Source organism: Globicephala melas, chromosome 11, assembly GCF_963455315.2.
Source record: "Globicephala melas chromosome 11, mGloMel1.2, whole genome shotgun sequence".
NCBI classification, from domain to species: Eukaryota; Metazoa; Chordata; class Mammalia; order Artiodactyla; family Delphinidae; genus Globicephala; species Globicephala melas.
Window position 1 is genome coordinate 55,744,517 of NC_083324.2, and position 12,977 is coordinate 55,757,493.

General features: G+C 35.5%; 1 long non-coding RNA gene across 4 annotated transcripts in view; it reads left to right on the forward strand.

The window, feature by feature from the left end:
- Positions 1 to 12,977, forward strand: part of LOC132598180 (uncharacterized) — a 70,737-nt gene that overhangs the window by 12,513 nt on the left and 45,247 nt on the right. For 3 of the 4 annotated variants that reach the window (XR_009566048.1, XR_009566050.1, XR_009566049.1), the window contains 2 exons: positions 9,640 to 10,022; positions 12,214 to 12,257. This is a non-coding gene — a long non-coding RNA (uncharacterized lncRNA). The remainder of the gene's footprint in view (positions 1 to 9,639; positions 10,023 to 12,213; positions 12,258 to 12,977) is intronic. The other variant, XR_009566051.1, reaches the window with a different exon arrangement.

The window sequence follows — 12,977 nt, forward strand, 5'->3', positions numbered from 1 at the left end:
TCTGGCCACTGTATTCATTGAAGCAAAGCAATGGGAAGAAGCTACAGGACTTCAAGGAGAGGGATCAGTAGATCTTAAATGATTGCCCAATGGAAAAAACGTCCAGTCTAGAACCCAGCTTTCCTGACAGGCATACCTGGGATCATTAAACCTGGTTTGTGTAATGTTTCATGTTGAGGCATTCCTGTTTTCAGCAACAGTATTATAAGCCTATGTTGGCTAAAGTAACCACTGTTAAAGGTCAGGATTTATTTGACTGTGTAAATTCTCTCAGGTCTGTTGAATAGCTATGTCCACTGTTGAATCTCTCATTAATATCCTGGGCATTGACATAGGTGTTGATTCAGTGGTGAATAAAACAGTGCTTGTGGCCCTCAAGAGGCTTATGTCTACAAGTAAGTTTTTAATGATCATAATGATCTCGAGAAGTAGTGAGGCCTTATGGGGACTGGGTTGTATGTGCACAGGAGGGCTGCCTTATTCAGCCCTGCTTGTCTCATCATTTACTGTTTAGCACTGATTCTGTAGAAAAGGATGTATACTTAGTATAAAGCACTGGGCTAATTTGGGATGGGGTAATGAATTAGCTATGTAGCTGGATTTCAAGGCATTAACAGGAGGGTTAATATGTCTTTCAAATGCCACACTATGAGGCAACAAGTGATAGTGCCACAAATATGCACTTTGGCTTTAAAATATAAATATAGATAAATATTTTTATCTAAAGACTTTACTACAATGAACATGGAATACTGGTCTTAAACCTCCAATTATTAGATCTACATTCCTCCTAAAGTATCACTGCCTTTTCCCAATTATTATTTCTTAAAGAGAACACACAGATACACTTAGAAAATTAACAAAACAATGAAGATGAAGCTTATCTCTCAATTTGGTTTTTATGCATCTATCAAAAAAGAACTTGCTGTGATAGATGTTTAATTGCCTATTCAGATTAGTCTGCATTTTAAATGGAAATGACAAAGTCCAGAGGAAAAAAATAACTGACTATTCACTCAAATATGATTCTCTTTTCTTGGTTCTTCCCAGTTTATGGTCCTGAACTATACCTCTCTTTCCCTTTTTAACCTCATGTATTTAAAAATGCTTATGGCAGCTCTACTTTTAATTTTTTGAGGCTCCTCCATACTGTTTTCCAAATTGGCTGTACCAATTTACATTCCCACCAACAGTGCACTAGGTTTTCTCCACATTCACATCAGCATTTGTTATCACTTTTCTTTTTGATGATGGCCATTCTTATAGGTATGAGGTAATATCTCATTATGGTTTTAATTTGCTTTTCTCTGATGACTAGTGATGTTAAACATCTTTTCATGTACCTGATGACCTTCTGTGTATCTTCTTTGGAGAAATGGCTGTTCAGGTTCTTTGCCCATATTCTAAACTGGGTCATTTGTTTTTTTTGCTATTGAGTTGTATGCATCTTTAAATATTTTGGATATTAACCCTTTATCAGATATATGGTTTGCAAACATTTTTTCCCATTCCATAGGTTGTCTTTTCACTTTGTTGATAGTTTCTTTCGCTGTACAGAAGCTTTTTACTTTGATGTAGTCGCACTTCTTTATTTTTGATTTTGTTGATTGTGCTTTAGGTGTCATATCCAAAAATCATAGCTAAGACCTAAGTCAAGGGGCTTTATTCTTATGTTTTCTTCTAGGAATTTTATGGTTTCAGGTCTTACATTCAAGTCTTTAATCCATTTCAAGCTAATTTTTGTGAGTGGTGTAAGATATGGATCTAGTTTTATTCTTTTACATGGACTTTTTCAAATATCCCCAGTATCATTTACTGAAAAGATTATCTTTTCTCCATTGAGTATTCTTGGGTCCCTTGTCAAATACTAGTTGACTGTATATGCTTGGGTTTATTTCTGAACTCTCGATTCTGTCCCATTGGTCTATTTGTCTGTTTTTATGCCAGTACCATACTGTTTCAAAGACTATTATCTTCATAGGATAGCTTGAAATCAGGAAGTGTGATGCCTCCTGCTCTGCTCTTCTTTCTCAGGATTTGTCTATTTGGGGTCTTTTGTGGTTCCATATAAATTTTAGGAGTGTTTTTTCTACTTCTTTAAAAAATTGCCTTTGGAATCTTGATAGGGATTGGACTGAATCTATAGATGGCTTTTGGTAGTGTTGACATTTTAACAATATTAATTCTTCCAATCCATGAACACAGGATACCTTTCCATTTATTTGTGTCTTCAATTTCTCTCATCAATGTCTTGTAGTTTTCAGAGTAGAGATCTTTCACTTCCTTGGTTGAGTTTATTCCTAAGTTTTTTATTGTTTTTGATGCTGTTGTAAATGGGATTGATTATTTCGCTTTCAGAAAATTTGTTGTTAGTGTATAAAAATGTTACTGATTTTTGCATGTTAAAAATCATTTTTTGTATACAGCAACTTCACTAAATTTTTTTGTTTACAGCAACTTTACTAAATTCATTGATCTAACAGTTTTTTGGCTGAGTTGTTAGAATTTCTATATATAAAATCATGTCATCTGCAAATAAAGACAACTTCACTTTTTCCTTTCCAATTCTGATACCTTTTATTTCTCTTTCTTGCCTGACTGCTCTAGCTAGGACTTCTACTACTACGTTGAATAGGAGTGGTGAGAGTGAGCATCCTTGTCTTGTTCCTGATTTTAAAGGAAGAGGTTTCAACGTGTCACCATTGAGTATGATATTAGCTGTGGGCCTGTCATATATGGCCTTTATGATGCTGAGATATGTTCCTTCTATGTCTAATTTCTTAACACATTTTTATCTTGAATGGATGTTGAATTTTGTCAAATGCTTTTCCTGCATCTATTGAGATGATTATAGGATTCTTTTCTCTCATTCTGTTAATGTGATGTATCCCAGTGTTTGATTTGTATATGTTGAATAATCCATGCATTGCAAGGATAAATCCCACTTGATTATGGTAAATGACCTTTTTAATGTGCTGCTGAATTTTGTTTGCTAGCATTTTACTGAGTTTTTTGTATCTTTGCTTATCAGGAACATTGTCCTGTAGCTTTCTTTTCTAGTAGTATTTGTTTCTAGTTTTGGTATCAGAATAATGCTAGTCTTGTAAAATGAGTTTCGGAGTGTTCCTCCTCTTTCATTTTTTCAGTCCTTGAGAAGGATTGGTATTAATTCTTCTTTAAATGTTTGGTAAAATTCACCAGTGAAGCCATCTGGTCCTGGGCTTTTCTTTGTTGGGAGATTTTTGATTACCAGTTCAACTCCTAGTAATTAGTCTATTCAGATTTTCTATTTCTTCCAGATTCAGTCTTGGTTAAGTTGTATGTTTCTAAGAATTTTTCATTTCTTTTAGGTTGTCTTGTTTGTTAGCATACAGTTGATCATAATAGCCTCTTATGATCCTTTGAATTTCTATGGTATCCATTGTAATGTCTCCTTTTTCCTTTATAATTTGATTGATTTGGGTTCTTTTTCTTTTTCCCTCGGTTAGTCTAGCTAAGTATTTGTCAATTTCATCCATCTTTTCAGAGAACCAACTCTTAGTTTGGTTAACCTTTTCTATTGTTTTTCTGTTCTCTATTTCATTTATTTCTGCTCTAATCTTTATCATTTCCTTTCTTCTGGTAACTTTGGACTCTTCTTTTTTTAGCTCCTTAAGGCATAGTGTTAGGTTGTTTGTCAGGGATATTTCTTGCTTCTTAATGTAAGTGTTTATTGCTGTGAACTTCCCTCTTAGAACTGCTTTTGCTGCATCCTACAAGTTCTGGTATGTTGTGTTTCCATTTTCATTTATGTCAGAAATTTTTAATTTCTCCTTTAATTTCTTCTTTGTTCCATTAGTTGTTAAAAATTAAAAATAGAACTACCATATGATCCAGCAATTCCATTTTGGGAATATAACCAAAAGAAAAGAAAGCACTAACTCAAAAAGATATCTGCATCCCCATGTTCATAGCAGCATTATTTACAATAGCCAAGACATGGAAGCAACCCAAGTGTTCATCGATGGATGAATAGATAAAGCAGTTGTGGCATACAATGGAATATTACTCAGCCATAAAAAGAAATGAAATTGAGATATTTGTAGTGAGGTGGATGGACCTAGAGTCTGTCAGACAGAGTGAAGTAAATCAGAAAGAGAAAAACAAATACCATATCCTAACACATATATATGGAATCTAAGAAAAAAAAAAAGGTCATGAAGAACCTAGGGGTAAGATGGGAATAAAGACACAGACCTACTAGAGAATGGACTTGAGGATATGGGGAGGGGGAAGGGTAAGCTGTGACAAAGTGAGAGAGTGGCATGGACATATACACACTACCAAACGTAAAATAGATAGCTAGTGGGAAGCAGCCACATAGCACAGGGAGATCAGCTTGGTGCTTTGTGACCACCTAGAGGGGTGGGATAGGGAGGGTGGGAGGGAGGGAGATGCAAGAAGGAAGAGATATGGGAACATATGTATATGTATAACTGATTCACTTTGTTATAAAGCAGAAACTAACACACCATTGTAAAGCAATTATACTCCAATAAAGATGTTAAAAAAAAGATACAAACTCCACTGATAACTATATAATGATATGTCTTAAGTTTAAACATCTCTGAGACATATTTTGTATCTTATCCGCCCCTCTAGGCTGTAAAATGACAGTAGATAGGGATCAACTTTGTGTTTGCCACACGCTGCACGTTGGTCTTAATAAACATTTTTTTCTTCAAAAAAAAAGAAGTCGTGGCATATGTTTGCAATGGAATATTATTCAGCCATAAAAAATGAAGAAATCTTACCATTCACAACAACATGGATGGACTTTGAAGGCATCATGCTAAGTGAAATAACTCAGAGAAAGACAAGTACTGTATGATCTCACTTATATGAGGAATCTAAAAAAAAACAAGAAAACAAAATTATAGAAAAAGGAATCAGACTTGTGGTTATCATAGGTGGAGGGTGAGAGGAAAGAGAATTGGAGGAAGGTAGTCAAAAGGAGCAAACCTCCAGTTATAAGATGAATAAGTACTAGGGATGTAATGTATAACATGATGACTATAGCTATACTGCTGTATGACATATAGGAAAACTGTTTAGAGAGTAAATCCTAAGAATTCACATCACAAGGAGAATTTTTTTTCCTTTCTTTTCTTTTATTGTATCTATATGGATGGATGTTAAATGAGCCTATTGTGGTAATCACAATATATGTAAATCAAACCATTCTGCTGTATGTCTAAAGTGATGTATGTCAATTATTCATAAAACTGGAAAAATGCTTAATTAGGGAAGGATCTGAAATTTTCTTCCTTCTTTTTTGAGGAGTCATGCAATTAAAAAGTTGAGAATCTGCTTAGATGTTTGAGGAGCACAGATTATACTGAACAATCTACCCTTTAAAATGAAATAGAATGTTGTAATCATAAATAGCTCTGCCTTGCAGTCATTTCTGTAATTCTGTCTAACATTCATATTGTCATTTGATTAGTTAATCATCCATTTTCAAAGGTGTGAATGTGTTTTCACACGTCTGCTAAGACAGTGTTAACTATGAAACTATAGATAGCAATAGAGATTAATTATCTATTGCACAAGTTCCCACACCTTGTGCTTACCAGATAGAGGAAGAGAGTGCATGTCAATACAGGTGTGATTTCAAAAAATGGAAAAAAAATATGAACTCAAATGAGTTCAAGGTGTACTTTCAATTGCCATATCTTTAAAATGTTAACCGCATTTACACTTTTAATTTTATTTCATAAAACAACTGATCTCCCACGTGTAACAAGATTTGTTTCCTGAGTGGATTGATGCATCTCTTCCTTTACAACGGAGTGAATGAAGTAGAGGCTTTTTATACATGAATTAGTCTTTCATGGAATTAGATAAGGGAACAGAACTCTTTATCAGATTTAACAATGGTTGTAACTTCAGTAAGACAAAACTAGAAAGTTTAAACGTGTCCTCTGAAATTGAGCCTTCTGAGCCCTCTGGTAACTCAAAACAATAACAATAACTATGATTATAATTATAATAGTCGATTTTGCCGCTGCTCTCTGACCCTAATGATGAGATCTGTTAATTTAGAGTCTGGTTCCCCATCTCTTTAGGGTCTTGATTTTTCTATCTCTGTGACTCATTAGTTTTGATGTGTAGATATCATGACTGAGAAGAGGGACTAAGGGACAGAAGTTTATCTGTAGCCCCCTTCTTTTTGGAAGTAAATATATGTTCAAATTTTAACCCATTATGAGAGATCATACTCCCTCAGTACTAAAGCAATATTAGCTTTGGCCCTACACTAAAGTGGTACAATTGATCATTAATATCCTAATAGCCTTCTTTAGGCTGGAACCCAAGTACTGAAAATGAACACGAATTTACTTTCCTCATTCAGAAGATGTCTCTTCCATCTCATATGCTGTCTTCTTTCTTCCAAAGTGTGGGTGAAACCAGCTCCCAGGCCTGTTCTGTGTGGACATTCAGACAAAACTGCAGACCTCAGAGCAGCAACCTTGTTCTTTAAGTGCCTCCAGCTTAAATACACAGTTCCAAATTGCTTCTTCTTTCTTGGTTTGTTTATAACAGCAAGCAAGGAAATGCCAAACCATTAGGGTTTTGGGTAGCAGGAAAATGAGTTAAAAACCAAATAACATTGGTTTGTTTTGGACAAAGTAGCATAATATTCCAATATTTCTAACCAGTCGAATAGCATCATACCATGTTGCATCACTGCAAGTGGGGTGGTCAATTCATATTTAGTTCCTCTTCCTTAATAAAGTCCCAGCTCTACACTAATGTACTTTCCACTGAGTGAATCAGAATGGCCATCATTTATCACCATGGCCCCACTTAGATTTAGAACACTTTTGTTCTCAGACTTATTTTGACCTTCTGGAAGGCCTAAGTTAACCAGGCAACACCTGAGAAAGCTTAGCCCTGGCAGCATCACTGACAATTTGGCAACCTTCCAACAGTAACATTTGGGAGAAAACTGGTAGAAAAGAAGAAAGTGACATGTGACCAAGGCCGGAGACTTGTTCTTGTAAATGAGATTCCAGAATAGTAAGCTTCATCTTCATTGGGCATGCCTTCCAAAGAAGGAGAGCGCTATGCCCTCAGGGGCGTATTCCAACCTTACTGCTTTTGCCCATCTGCAGACCGACCTAACAGAGAGAAGACACAGTGGGTTGAAAGAGAAGGGAGTTTGGGATGTGGGAAACCTCAGATCTTAAGGTTTAAGATTTTGAATGTTTTGACCAGCTCCAAATGTGCTCATTAGAGCCATACATTGGCCAGCCTTATTGTCTATATGCCCTCTAATTTGGGGCAAAAAATAAAATAACTGAAGTTTCTCTTGAATTCAGAGTTGGTTCTGAAACAGAATGATTCTCTGGGATGTGAAGCAGGTGACCTTCCCCATTCTTTGGAGTAGTCTAAGCCAGAGAGGGTCTTGTGGATGACAATAAACTCCTCATCATTCCTGGCTTTGGGGACATGCTCCAGAATCATCTTGAGACATACCAGAGTCACAAAGAGATTTAGGAGTATGTCAGTATTGACATCTGTCAATGCCCTTCCAGTTTTCTGCTTGGCATTTAGAAATAAGTTTTATAGATATCTAAGGTTCAACAATAAAATAAAATCATTTCAATTAACAGGTCATAGTACTTTCTGTGTGTTTGTTTTTTTCTTTATTAGTTGTTACAAATAATTCCTTTGCAATAGAATTATTATAGGAACTAAAAATATTAAATATTTATATTATTATGCCTAATATTTACTATGTGCTAGACCCTCAGCTAAGCACTTTATGATCTCAATTAAATCATCACAACAAATTTACAAAGTATAACAAATAAGGCAAATAAAATACAGAAATGTTAAATAATGTACTTAAGACTACAAACACAGAGAAGATTCGTAATAGCTAAAAAGTAGAGCATGCTTATTTGCTAGCTGGATAAGGAACAGTGACATTACAATGATTCTTCTTAGTCTTCAAGTGACATCCTACTTTTGTTCCATATATGCTATCAAGTCTCCAAAGATGATCCTGCAGTGAACCACACCTCTTGGCTCCCTCCCATGACCTGTGACTTACTCAGAGCTATTAGAATGTGGTAGAAGTGGCACATTGTGTGGCTTCCAAGATTAGGTCAGAAGAAGCTTAGTATCTTCTGCTTTGGTCCCATGGAACACACTCTCTGGGACTGCTGATATGCTTTCTCAGAGTTTGATATCCTAAGACCATCATGCTAGAGAAGCAATGTGTGGGCACTGCAGTTAAGCCCAGACTTCCAGCCATCCCACCAGAGTGCTTCAGACATGCAGCGAGGTTGTCTTGGACCCTCCAAACCAACCCACATGCCACAGCTGAATACCACTAAGTGACCTCAGTCAGTGTCACAGGGAGCAGAAGAATCACTCTGGAGATCCCTGCCAGATACCTAACCCACAAAATAATGAGTATAATTACATGGCTATTGTTGAAGCCATTACATTTTGGTGTATATGGTACCTGGAAAGAGGGTGCTCCATAACCCAAATCTTAAACATGTGACAGTGGCTTTGGGATGGGCAGTGGGTGGGTGTAAATTCAAACACCTCAAGAGGCCATTGATGAGGACTCATATGACAGTGAAGGAAGTGTTATTTGAAGATGGGGAAGCAGGAATCCTTGTCATGAACCTGCACACAGTTTGGCAATTTTGTTGACTATGGAGACTTGGAAAATAGAATGGGTACTTGAAATACTTATGGGCTTGACTGTGGAGATTTCCAGGCAGAATGCAGAAAGTGCCAACTGGCTTCTTCTACTGATTATAATAACTTACAAGAAGAAAGAGGGATGAAATAAGGAAGGAACTGTTAACTTTTTCAGTCAAATTTAGAGGAATCACAATATATTCAGGATTCATTGGGCTTGAAAATAAAACTGTTTTCCATCCCCAGTGTCTCCCAGTAAAAGATTTTCAAAATAATAAATGGCAAGACCAAATCCAGAACTATCACTGGAACATGACTTTAAGGTAAATATCTCAAGTATGCAGTTGTAAGATACTTTGTTAGGATCTCAGAAAGATTTACGGGCAGACTTTTATAAACTCTCTCAGTAACAATGAGGCTTTTAAGAATTTTAAGGGTTTTGTCCCATAGCATCCATACATGTGGCCCAGATATGGAAGGACTTGTCTCTGAAAGAAATGTGGGTGTGGCTTTGTTTATTGAGGATATTATAAATTAATACAAGAAAACCACAAAATTGGTAAGGGAATCAAAACAGCTTGGAATGAAAGGGACAGAGATAGTATAAAAAATTAATTTCTATATGCAGGAAGCAGGCTAAGAAAGCTACCTTGCTGCAAACACAGACTTTTTTTATGGAAGAGAAATCATGATTCAGAAGTAGGAGCCAAGAGCCCACAGGTCAAAGCCAAGAGCCAAGAATAACGCACTTGCAGGGTGAGAATTGGGCTTCAATCAAGGGGAGGTGGCATAAGCCTGGTGGATTTCAGATTTGCTACAGACCTATGACTGCTCTGTACCTTCTGTTCCTTCTCTTTTTGGAGGAGACCGTCTGTTATGGTAATCCAATCTCTCACCATTTTGGGTTGAGAAACATTTCTGTTTAATTCACAGGTCTTATGATCAACAGGAACTTGATGACATATAAAACATATGAACAGATGAAAATATATGGACCCTTCTAAAGAATGCTCACAGTAGCTTCAATCATTATGATCTCAAAATTGAAACAATGCAAATATCATTCAACAATGAAAGAAGCCAGACACAAAAGACTACATATTGTATGATCCTGTTTATATTAAGCTCAAGAACATATGAATTAAGCTATGATGATAAGAGTTGCAGGAGAGGCTGGCTACCTCTCGGGGAAGAGGAACTGACTGGAAAATGTCATAAGGAAATCTTCTAAGGTGATGGAATATTGCAAAGCTTGGTCTGGGTGATGGCTACATGGCTGGATACATATGTGAAATTAATTGTGCTATACAATTAAGGTTTGTGCATTTTTACTGTGTCAATTATATCACAATTAAAACTAAGTAAATTGGCATTGTCCTGGGAGATCCAGATGTAGTAAACACACATGCACCGAGAGAATTTTCTTAGCACTGCACTGCTCTCTGGGTCAGTCATTAGTAGGGTTTAATAGGGCATCCCTTTCTTCCTTTTCTCCAAATATTAGCTGAGAAGGAACTAAATTTTAGTATCAGTGAATTCTTATACCAATTATGATTTAATCACTGCTATTGTACTTCTTGTTTTCTGTTAGAATATTCTTTCATTTTGAATCATTCTCTTTGGAGGTTCTTGCATTAATTTTGCCCTTGGTATTTCACTTTTGACTTATACCGATATTGGAATCCATTACTTTTCATCATCACTTTAATTTAATGTCTTTCAATGTCAGTAGTTCCTAAATCAGTCTTCAAATCACAGGCTAACAATTCATAAGCCATTAGAGCAGTATTTGTTCATAACTCTCATTGGTATTGTGCAAATCACCTCCCCGATAGTTTTTATAACTAGGAGAAGGAACACTACTTTGCATATGAACTTATATTTTGTTTTATGATGGGTAATCTGGTTTTGTTCTTCCCTTTTTTATTCCTTTGCTTGAGATAAATTCACTGCTTCTTGCATGTTCCAAATTTAAACCTGACACCTAGATAGAAAACTGACAAACAGGAAATGACTGAAGGAAGAGGCTCTTCCTACCATGTTTGATACCATCAAACAGACACTGTTTGTAAAATCTTTTTCTTTTGTTTGGGCACAAAGGAGTGGGACAGTAATAGCATCAGTTTATACACTTATCCCTTTGTGCCTATGTTAATAATAAAAAAGTGATTGTACAATTAGTACAGTCTCTTCCTGTTCTCGCTATGTAATTTGGTCTGGATCAACAAATTCTTGCCTAAGATTTGGTCTAGATTATTTAGCTCAACACCCTTTGCCTGAAGAGTTACAAACCAATAATGATAATAAAATGTAATGTGTCCCTTTCGGGGCATTTTCCCTAACCCTTAGAGAAGAGTAATTGTGTGTTCCTATTTCCTTCATTCCTCATGAATGGAGGCTGTCCTCTGCTGACTCAGTGCATGAACTTCAAGCCAATCTCTTAGATAATAGGCTTCCATCTTCTAAACAAAAGTGATACTGGAAATAGGCCATGGTTTAGGTGTGAAATTCAGGATGTTTCATAACTAACCATGTAGGCCAACCTTGGATTAACTTTTTAAATTAGGCTTTCAATCATAAGGTTAGTACGGGCTTATTATGACCATTGAAACTGTGCAGAAGCATATTTTCTAAAAAAGTAAAAGTCTCCCCTGCCCTCTGCCTCCCACCTTCACTCCCTTCCCCACAAAGTAACCGTCATCACCAGTCTGCAGAGATCTTTCCCTTTCCATGCATTTCCACTTAAATACCTCATGTATCTATGTAACTGTTTTTTTCTCTCTCTTTACCTAAGTGAAGTTGTACTAGACAGAATGACTCAAAATTTAGTTTGTTCACTTAAAAATATAATGTGGATATCTCATCTTCTTACTAACAGCAATTTATCTCTTCAAACATTTTGAAATAAAAAATTTTGTGGTTAATTTTTAAAATTATTCTTACTTTTTACAAATAATATATTGTCTTGATAGAAATTAAAATATTACAGATGGGGCTGAAGTTCCTTTGAATCCCTTCTTTGATTTCTGTCCCACCCTCAACACTCTCTGGGTCACCACTGTGAGCAGCTTTGTAAATGTCCTTCCAGACCTTATTCTTCGCATTTACATACCATTATTTACAAATTCATAACAATTTATAGTAGTGTTTTGTATATGTGTTTAACTTAAATAGTTTTCCACTGTATGTAATGTTCTACCTTGTTTTATTTTTTACTCAGCAACTGAGTAAAATGTAGTTAAATGTAGTTCCTTATATCATAATTATACAAAACATATACATTTATTAATGCATTAAAAGCAATACCCACCTACCAAAATTTGTAGTTTATGACTAGAATTTTATTTAACTGGTAAAATTTTATTTAACTGATAATAATTTTATTTAACTGATAATATTTAATTTTATTTAACTAATAAATTTTATTTAACTGATAATAAAAAATGCAGTAAAATATGTGACTTTGTCAATAATTTTGACAATATCAAAATGCTTCCTTTTGCACAGGAACGAAGGAAGTTAGTGTGAAGTGGAATTACTGGGTCACAGAGGTATGTATTTTTGTTTGTTTCAATAAATACCACTGAATTGGCCTCAGAACTGTCTGTACCAATTTCAGTTCCCCTTCCTTCACACTATCACTAACACTTGATATTGTCAGGTTTTAAAATTTTTATCAATCTGATAGGTAAAGAATGGACTGTAATTTGCAATGCCCTGATTATTAGTGAGGTTTAGCATCTTTTCCTAGTCATTTGTGTTTTTATTTCTGTAAATGACTTGTTTATATCTCTTATCTATTTTGCTCTCATGTGTTTTAACTTTATTGATTTGTAGAAATACTTTGTATAATTTGGATATTGATCCATGTTGTATTTACATATGATACAAATATCTTTTTCCAAATTTGTCACTTCTCTTTGAACTTTGTTCATGGTATTTTGTAAGAGATTTATTTAAATTTTGATATTGTCAAATTTATTGGCAAGGTTGTGGGCATATTCTTCTAAATTTTCTTTACTAGCACTTAAATAAAGTATCAGGGTTACTAGCTTTGATGGGTAATTTTATTTGTGAACTTGACTGTGCCATGACATGCCCAGATAGCTGGTTAAACATTATCTCTGGGTGTGTCTGTGAGGGTGTTTTTGGAAGAGATTAGCAGTTGAATTGGTGAACTGAGTAAAGCAGAAAGCCCTTCCCAATATGGGTGGGCATCATCCAATCCACTATGAGCCTGAATAGCACAAAAATGTGGAAGAAGATTCAAT